Source organism: Echinops telfairi, unplaced genomic scaffold, assembly GCF_000313985.2.
Source record: "Echinops telfairi isolate 266 unplaced genomic scaffold, ASM31398v2 ScPeMD7_38;HRSCAF=143, whole genome shotgun sequence".
NCBI lineage: Eukaryota > Metazoa > Chordata > Mammalia > Afrosoricida > Tenrecidae > Echinops > Echinops telfairi.
The window spans coordinates 622,711-631,826 of record NW_022103936.1 but is presented as its reverse complement, the minus strand read 5'-3'; positions in this window follow the sequence as shown (position 1 = coordinate 631,826).

Genomic DNA, 9,116 nt, shown 5'->3' with positions numbered 1-9,116 from the left:
AATAAAAGTTTAAATTAATTCAAATAAAATAAAATATATAATCATATTTTCAGTGCTCAATATCCAGTAACACATATGCTAATATTCTGTGCTGCTTAAATGCTGCTAAGAGTCTCTGGGTGGTGCAAATCTTTAAACACATGACTACTAGTGGAAAGGTTAGCAGTTCAAGCCTACCCGGTATCACCTTTGAAGAAAGTCTGGCTATATGCTCTCAACCATTCAGTCTTGAAGTCCCTATGGAGCAGTTCGACTGGGGGCATCATGAACTCGAACTGACTTGATGGATACTAACAGAAATGACGCTATAATGCTGCTATGAGAACAGAATATTTATAAAAGATTCTACGACAGGAGTTGAGGTAGGCAGTGGTAGGGCCAGCTCATGTTAAATGAACTCTCAGGAGTTTTGCCAATTCATTGTTGGAGCTGAAGGTATTCCCTTTTTATGTTTTGACTCATCTTATTTTCAAACTACTCAGACTGAGCATGGTTTTTTGGAGAATACAATCCACTAAAACCAAACCCACTGCCATGGAGTACATAGTTCAACTCATAGTGACCCTATATAGATCATTAATCTTGAAGGGAGCAAACTCAACTTTCTTCTTCAGAGTAGCTGGGGGGTGGGGTTGAACCAGCCATCTTTCAGATAGCAGCCCAATCCTACGCAGCACCCGCAAGTGCTCCTATGAATACCAGAAAACACTTGGCACATGTGCCTCTAAAACCTTCAGTTTTGCTGTTATGATCTTGTTCAGTGATACTAATATTCTTGTTTATCCTACTCTCGACGCATTTGTCATTTTGTCTGATTCCTTCTTCTAGACTCTGAGCAAGGAATCATAAAGGAACAGTTTACAGGGTTGACTCTTTTTAAAATTACTCTTAAAACAACCTCAGTGTTAGGTTTACATTTTAAAACACAATACTAACATGTTCATAATCACATGAAATCCGTCACTAGAGAAGTGGCATAAATAAATGAAATTTATATTTCTGAGTCAAGATTTGCGGGGCCAGAGGCCCAGTTAAGTCCTACCGTGTGTTCACATAGAAGTTACCAAATGGAAAAAGATATAGACCTTTGTCTTTGTCCTCAAATCACGGGAGAATAGTAGACATTTCTACTACTACCCATTTCCTCAATTAGTGTTGCTTTTTGGAGCAGCTTAGAGTGAAGTGGGAAATGACCTATTGGCATTATTTGCTTTGTTGTTGTTGAAACCACCTCATATTTCAAATGAATTATTTGTCAGGATCAATCTTTCTGAATATGGGAGAATATGAGAAAATGAATAATCTGTGTAGTGCTAATCTATAGGATACCCTCGAGATCACATATTCACCCCTAATATAATTCAGAGATTCTCAAGCATTCTTCAAAAAGTATTTATTATTATTATTATTTCTCTAGTACCTAGAGATCACCAAAATGGGTATCTGGTACATGCCTAGTAGCTCAGCTCAGCTCGAAGTTTCAATCTTTTATGATTCTTCACTTCTCGTCAGTCTATTTTGTGTTTGCTGCCTTGTTGTTGTTAGTTTCCATCAAACAAATCATTGCTGGTCCAACAGGTATCTTCATGCTTGTGCCCATTTTATAAAAAATTGTGTCAATTTCTCTCATTTTCCCTGACCCTGTACCAAACATGGCTTCCTTTTATAGAGACTGACGTTTCCTGATGATGCGAACAAATAAGTCTTGCCATCCTTGCTGGTTGCTACCCTAAGAAAGACTGGGTCATTCTTGGGGCAGTCCGTACCTCACACGGACCACAATTTAAATGCATCAGCTCTGCGAGCTCTCCTTTTCACTGTCCAGCTTTCAAATGTCGATCAGGCAACTGAAAAGACCATGATTTAGGTCAAAGTGGCATCTTGGATTTTTGAAACTTTAAAGAGGTCTTTTGCAGTACATTTACCCAATATATTATGTTGTTTTACTTCTTGGCAGCTGCTTCCATGGATGTTATTGTTGATGCAAGTAGAATGAAATTACTGACAATATCTTCCCTCCCCCCCCTCCATTTTAGCAAGCTGTTATTTATCAGTCCAAGTTTTAAGCTCCATGTATAGAAATCACAGCTAAGGATATCTTTATATTCATTGGCAAAATATTTTTAAATGTATCCAAATCCAATCTACTCTTTTTTGTACAGTTTTATGAGGTTTAACAAAGCATGCAGTTTTTAACCACCAGTACAATCAAGACATACAGCACTTCGATCACCCCAAAATGATTCCCTTAAGCTCTCTAATATCCCCAGTTCCTAAGCAAACACTGGTCTTTCTGTCCATCTGATACTGCCTCCCTGGACAGTCATGTAAGTGGAAATATGCCTTTTTATGTCTGGTTTATCTCACTCAGTATAAAGAATTTGAGATTTTTTCCATATAGTTGCTCTTTCCTTTTTAATTTCTGCATGGTATTTATTCAGATGTATGCTCTTGAATGAGAGTTCTAGTCAACAGACTGTAGTCTCCCAATTATGACAAAACACCACCATCACCGAACAGTTTATTCCGATTCAGGGGGACCTCATGTGCTGCAGAGCAGAATGGCTTCGTCAGCTTTTTTAGAGCATAGTCATAAAGGAAGAAACTGCCCAGCCTTTCTTCTATGGTGCCACCATCGACGTTTAGGTTGCTAGTCTAAAACGAATCATTTGTGACACCCAGGAAACTTACTGAGGATGGGTGGATGATAAATGCATCTAATGGTCATTTATTCCAGAAGTCAGAACACATATCAAGGGAGAGAATGAGAAAAGAATTCATTAGGTGGTAGTGTTGAAGAAATCCAGAGTCTGGTATAGGTGGTGACACAAGAAAGCTAGCAGACACTCCTGAAGAGGTAGAGAAAATCAAGTTTTATTAAGGCAGCTGACCTAGAAGAGCTACTGTTTCCAAATTCTGCGCCCCAATGAAGGGTAGGCAGGCCTTTTATACATTTCTTCTTTGAGTTTTAAGGGGTGACACAAATGGAATTTTACACAAACTGATGTTTGGTCAGAGCAAGTATGCAATACTTGTGAAGTATGTGGGTGGAACATACTGTGGTCAGGGGCTCTTCCAGGGTTGGGGAACCCCTTTATTTGTAGCCCTGGGGCAATTCTGGCTAAGTTTCAGTGATTTCCCACTTCTGTAGAAGCCAAGAACAGCAGGAAATGCTAGTTAAAGACTGGGAGAACCATGTTGATATTGGATATAAAAAAGACAAACCAGGAATTAGTCAGCAGTGGCAGCAAGCAATAGATACCCTCTCTTAGGAAAATGACAACGTACCACTGGGGCTATGTTGCATTCTGAATGACAATACAATTTCACATTGCAGTTATTTGGCTGTTGGTCATTCATTTCCTGTTTATCCTTAAAATAAACCCTTATTACATCGAGAAAACTGAGCATATGTCTTATAATCTGCAAAAGCCTCACATAGATACAAAAAGAAACCCCAATGCTCTAAGTGGAGAACATGTAATCTTTTAAAATACCAAATTCCTTGGGTCTAAACTCCATTTTGATAAATAAACAGCTACAAAAATAATGCACTCTCATCAAGCAGATTCTGAAGTCGTGAATCTTTAATGGAGTAGCTATCCTAAATCTTGTCCCCGGTGGGTTTGAACCTCCAACCTGTAGTTAACTGTCAAATGAGCATCACCAGGGCTTCTCACATGAAAATGAAAACCTCTAATTCAGTTTTAGAATTTTTTCCCTGATACCACTTTTTCCTCTTGGAAGCACACTACTCTTATTTGTACCGGTCTTTGACATGTAAGATTTATCATGTTAGGTTATAATTGTTTGCTTTCGTTACTAGATTATAGTTGCCTGGGGCAATTATTTATTTACTATTAGATAATATAAATATGCCAGAAATGTTTTTGACTGAATGAATAGCCATGGCATTTGAAAACCATTCATATCCTCTTCTAACATGCCTATTTAGGTGTACACACTTAATGTCTATAATCAAGTCGATTCTGACTCATAGTGACCCTATAAGACAGAATAAAAATGCCCCATTTGTGTTTGAGACTGTTAAACCTATATGGGGGCAGCCAGCCTCATCTTTCTTTAGAGGACTGGCTATTAGGTTAGAACCTCTGAGTAGCAGCTCACTTTAGAGGATTAGCAGCTCATGAATAATTAATTCACTTGAACACCATGGCTCCTAAATCAACATTTAGTGTCCCTTAACTTTTACAGATGTACATTCAATATTGAATTTTCATGTCTGCTCTTTGATATTTATGAGATTTTCTTGAAAATTTTCTTGAAAATTTATGTAGTTGATTTCTATTCTTTTGCCATATTGTCTTGAAATATGTCTTTACAACTTGTAAAGGTCTAATGGAAGTATAATAAAATGTTATGAAGTAGGGAAAATGTCATTCTTAAAAACAACTTAATTGGGTTTAGACTTCATTCTGATAAATTGAAAGTAAAATGAACAAATACTACCATCAGAATATAGGGTCACTATGAGTCAGAATCCACCTGATGGTAGTATTGAGTTAGGTGCCATTGAGTAGGTTCTAACCCTTAGTGACCTTATGCACAACAAAATGAAACACTGCCAGGTCCTGTACCATCTTCACAAGTGTTCCTATGTTTGAACCCATTTTTTTAATCCACTGTGTCAATTTATTTCCTCTTTTTCACTACCCTTCTAGTTTACCAAGCATGATGTTTTTCTCCAGGGAATAGATTCTCTTGAAAACATGTCCAAAGTGTATAAGGCAAAATTTCAACATCCTTGCCTCTTAGAAGTACTCTGGTCTATTTTTTTCCAAGACAGACTTGTTTGTTCTTTTGGCAGTCCATGGTACTTTCAATATTCGTTTCCAGCACCACAATCCAAATGCATAATTCTTTGCTCTTCCTTATTCAATATTCAACTTTCCTGTGCACATGCAGCTATTAATAATTCCATGGTTTGGGTCAGGTGCACCTTAGCCCTCAAAGTAACATACTTTTTAACACTCTAAAAATGTCTTTTGAAGCAGATTTACCAAATGCAATGTATATTCTGAGCTCCTGACTGCTGCTTCCACAAGCATTGGTTGTGGATCCAAGCCAGACAAAATCCTTGATGATTTCAATCTTTTCTCTGTTATCGTGATGTTACCTACTGGTCCAGTTAAGAGGATTCTGGTCTTCTTTACATTGAATTGAAATCCATACTGAAGGCTTCAGTCCTTCAGATGGTGTAGTAGTGAAATTCTCAACTGCTAACTCAAAGTTTGGCAGTTCAAACCCACCAGCTACTCCTTGGAAGAAAGGTGTGGGAATCTGCTTCAATAAGTATTTACAGCCTTGGAAACACTATGAGACAGTTCTGCTTTGTTCTTTATGACCACTTCATGTCGGAATCAATTAGATACCAATAGCTCAGAGACCCTAAAATGATTTGCCACACCCATGAGTTCCAGCCCTACGGAGACTCACAATAAGAGGCTGTGGCCTTTTGCTAGAAACCATCCCCATCTTCCCATTTTGTGATTGAGTCATCCTGGAATTTGCTCTTTCAGTTATGCTGAAACTTTCAGATAACTGTAGGATTGACTGACATCTGCCTAAGTCCTCCTGAGTAACCCAAAGCCAGGGATCATCCAAGCCACTCCTGAAATTCCAACCCATGGAAACCATAATAGAATAGTAAATGATTGTTATTTTAAGTCATTACATTATGGAGTAATGTGTTATAGAGCAATGAAATGTTTCTATTTTAGTTACATGGTTCAGTGATGGAGTTCTGAACTTCCAGCAGACGACCCGTGTTAGATTCCTAGCCCATTAGCCTCATGCAAACCCATGACCTGTTGGTCAGTGGAGGCTTGTGTGTTTCTACGATTTTGAACAGGATTCAGTGGAAGTTTCAGAATAAACTAGGAGGAAAGACCTGGCAGTCAAATTCCAAAATCATCTAATGAAAATCCAGGATCCCAATAACTGGATCCATAACGTATCATGCGGATGGCTCAGGATGAGACAACAGAATTTTGTTCCAATGTGCACTGGTCGAGAGTCAGGGGACAACTAGATTGCAGCTAACAACAATAATCTGAAATGCAGTATTTGTTCATGGATAAAGATGGTTTCTAGAATTTATGAAATAGATTTGTTGTTTCATATGAATGTCAGAGAATATAGAAAAGATAAAGGAAAATAACAAACAAAGATCACAGGCCTGACAATAAATCACTCTTAGATATCCCAAATTTTCTATATATACTTCAATTTATGCATTTTACACAAAATGTATAAATACTCTAATGCTGCTTTTAAATATGCTTTCTTTAGTAATATATACTAGTCATCTTTATAGCATGCATACATATATATAAATTACAATTTGGATGTTTGTATATTATTTACTCTGTTTTCAGTATACCCTAATTCACTTCACTGTTTCTCTCTTGGAACATTTGAGTTACCTTTCTCTATGTGTTGTTATAACTAGTACCATGACTAGTACCTTGTTACTGACATTCATTCTAATACTTGTCTATATATTTTTGTTATACCATATATACTCGAGTATAAGCCTACCTGAATATCAGCCGAGGCACGTAATTTTACCACAAAAACTGCATAAAAAATGTGCTGAAAAACTCGGCTTATACACAAGTATATACGGTAACAAAGTTATTGGATTTCATGAATCAATCACACGCCGTTATTTTTATAATTAGGAAAACACTAAATTTAATTCTTATGAAGTGTATGAAGTAGAAATGTAGTAATATTTGTTTACTACATTTCCCATGATGCCTGGACCGAATACTCCTTTTTTCTGTTTAGTGAGAGTTTATTTATGGGGATATTTGATAGTTAGATTTTTCTCTCAAGTTGGCTGGCTAGCATTCTCAGTGGTTTGACAGTTAAGACCTAATAATCCCTCATGACCTCACCTAACACAATGTAATGCCTTCCATAAGGAGTTCTGCTAGCCATAGCCAATCAGTTGTAAGATTAGGGTGGAATGCAACAGCCTTACTCAGGTCAGAGTAATTATGATGTAATTAATTGAAAGAAATGTCCTAGGGGTCTGCTTCCAATGTAACTCTGTGCTGTGGAAAAGCTTGCTCCCACCCCTCCCCCACCCTGCATCTTTGGTTCATGGACCTCTGGTTCTTTGGACTTGAGCCAATGACCTGCTATATTATGTGATGATGCTGGGTATGGTCTGTGGCCTGTTATCTGACCAGCCAACCTTGGATTTATTTGCCTCTGTAGCCACTAACCTTGTCTGCTGACCTTGGATTCATTCGCCTCTCTAGTCACCAGCCTCTGGTTTTCCTGCTGATCTTAGTTAGGTTCATAAGCTCCTGCAAATATGTGAGTCAGAATAAGGCTCCAGCATAACATCTGGCATACAGATTTGGACCCTGCCTGCACTTGGACTTGCCATATTCTACAACTGTGAGAGTCATTTTCATAATATAAATTTCTTTTTATGTATACATATATAAGCTTCATTGGTTTTATGTCTCCAGAGAACCTACCCTAAAACATGAAGGGCGCTACGACAATGATTATGGGTTCTGGTAGTATAGCATGATTATTGTAATTAATAGCAATCAATTGTACATCTGAAAAATGATGAATTGGCAAATGTTGGATTATATATTTTTAAAATGTACATACTAGTAATGTACTTCTAAGAATTCATTTTAAGAAAACAATCACCACTATAAACCATGATTTATCCAAAAGGATCATTCATCATAGTTGTAAATTAATGGTGAAATTTTTAAAACAACCTTCAGTAGGACATTTAAAATGATTAATGTTTCCACTTTGTGGTGTAGTGATTACCAGGTTGGGCTGTAAGCATCATGGATGGCAGTTCAAAGCCACCATTGCCTCTGAGGGATAAAGACTGGGCTGTCTACTCCCATAAACTGTTACAGTCTTGGAAATCCACAATGAGTGAATATTTATTCAATGGCAGTGAGTTTGTTTTGGGGGGTCATGGAGGACATGGAAAGGGTGGGTGGGGGAAATGGCGAGGCAACACCAATGGTTGCAAGGAAAAAAAATCCAAAATTGATTCTGGTGATGCTTGCACAGCCCTTCTGGATATGACTGAACTACTGAATTATATGTATGTAAATTATAGTTCAATGAAAAGTTTAAAAATGATAAAGAATAGTGTTTTGGAAAATGCCCATGATATGAAGTGGGGACAATATACCCAATTACTCCATTATTTTGTCTTAAAAATTACAAGAGGGCTTCAAAAGTTCATGGAAAATTTCATTATCTTTTAATTCCATTTTTCCACAAGCTTCTGAAACCTCCTCTTCTATGTGTGCACACATTTTAAAGCCCTCTCATATATATAGTCTTCAAGCAGCCCTGTGGTATTTTTATTCAAATAACATGTTATGCTTAGTTTGCCAATTGTTCCCTCCTCCTGAAGTATTTTTGTAAGCTTGTTATGCTATTATTTACAGGTTGCTGTTAAGAATTAATATTCATATTTAGGAGTTAAAATAAACTCTATCTCTAATGAAAAAATAAAAATGCCACTTGTAAGACTTCCTAATTTCTTATATATAGTTACCATGTTTTAGCACAAATACATAATGTTAGCTTTTTGCCAACTGCACTCACCCTCATCAGATACTTTTATAAATACACTATGCTATTATTTTTTATAGCAATGTAGAAAAAAACATAGCAAGCACAGTTGGCAAAAATTGTATAACAAGTTGTTTGCATAAAAATACAGTCGGTCAGTTTATAGAATCAGAATTAAGTATGTGCTTTTTACCTATTTGTCCATTTCAAAATTATGTTTTAATTTATTTAATTTTATCACAAAAATGTTACATTACCCTTTACTATCTGGTACAGAAAGTCCTACCTCAAAGGAGTTATGGAGTTTTCTCACTGTTCGCTTATCTAAGTGAAAGAGATTAACTCTCAAAAATCTTGTTCTGTTTCAGAAAGCTAAGGTTCTTTGGCTTTTTAAGCATAATTTTGAGAGAAGTAATATATTTAAGACATTCAGTTCTCTCCCCTTCCCCTTTATTTCTGGTCAAATTTTTTGTTCCCTATTCTTTTCAGAGGATTGTTTTGCTTTATTTTTCTGTGAC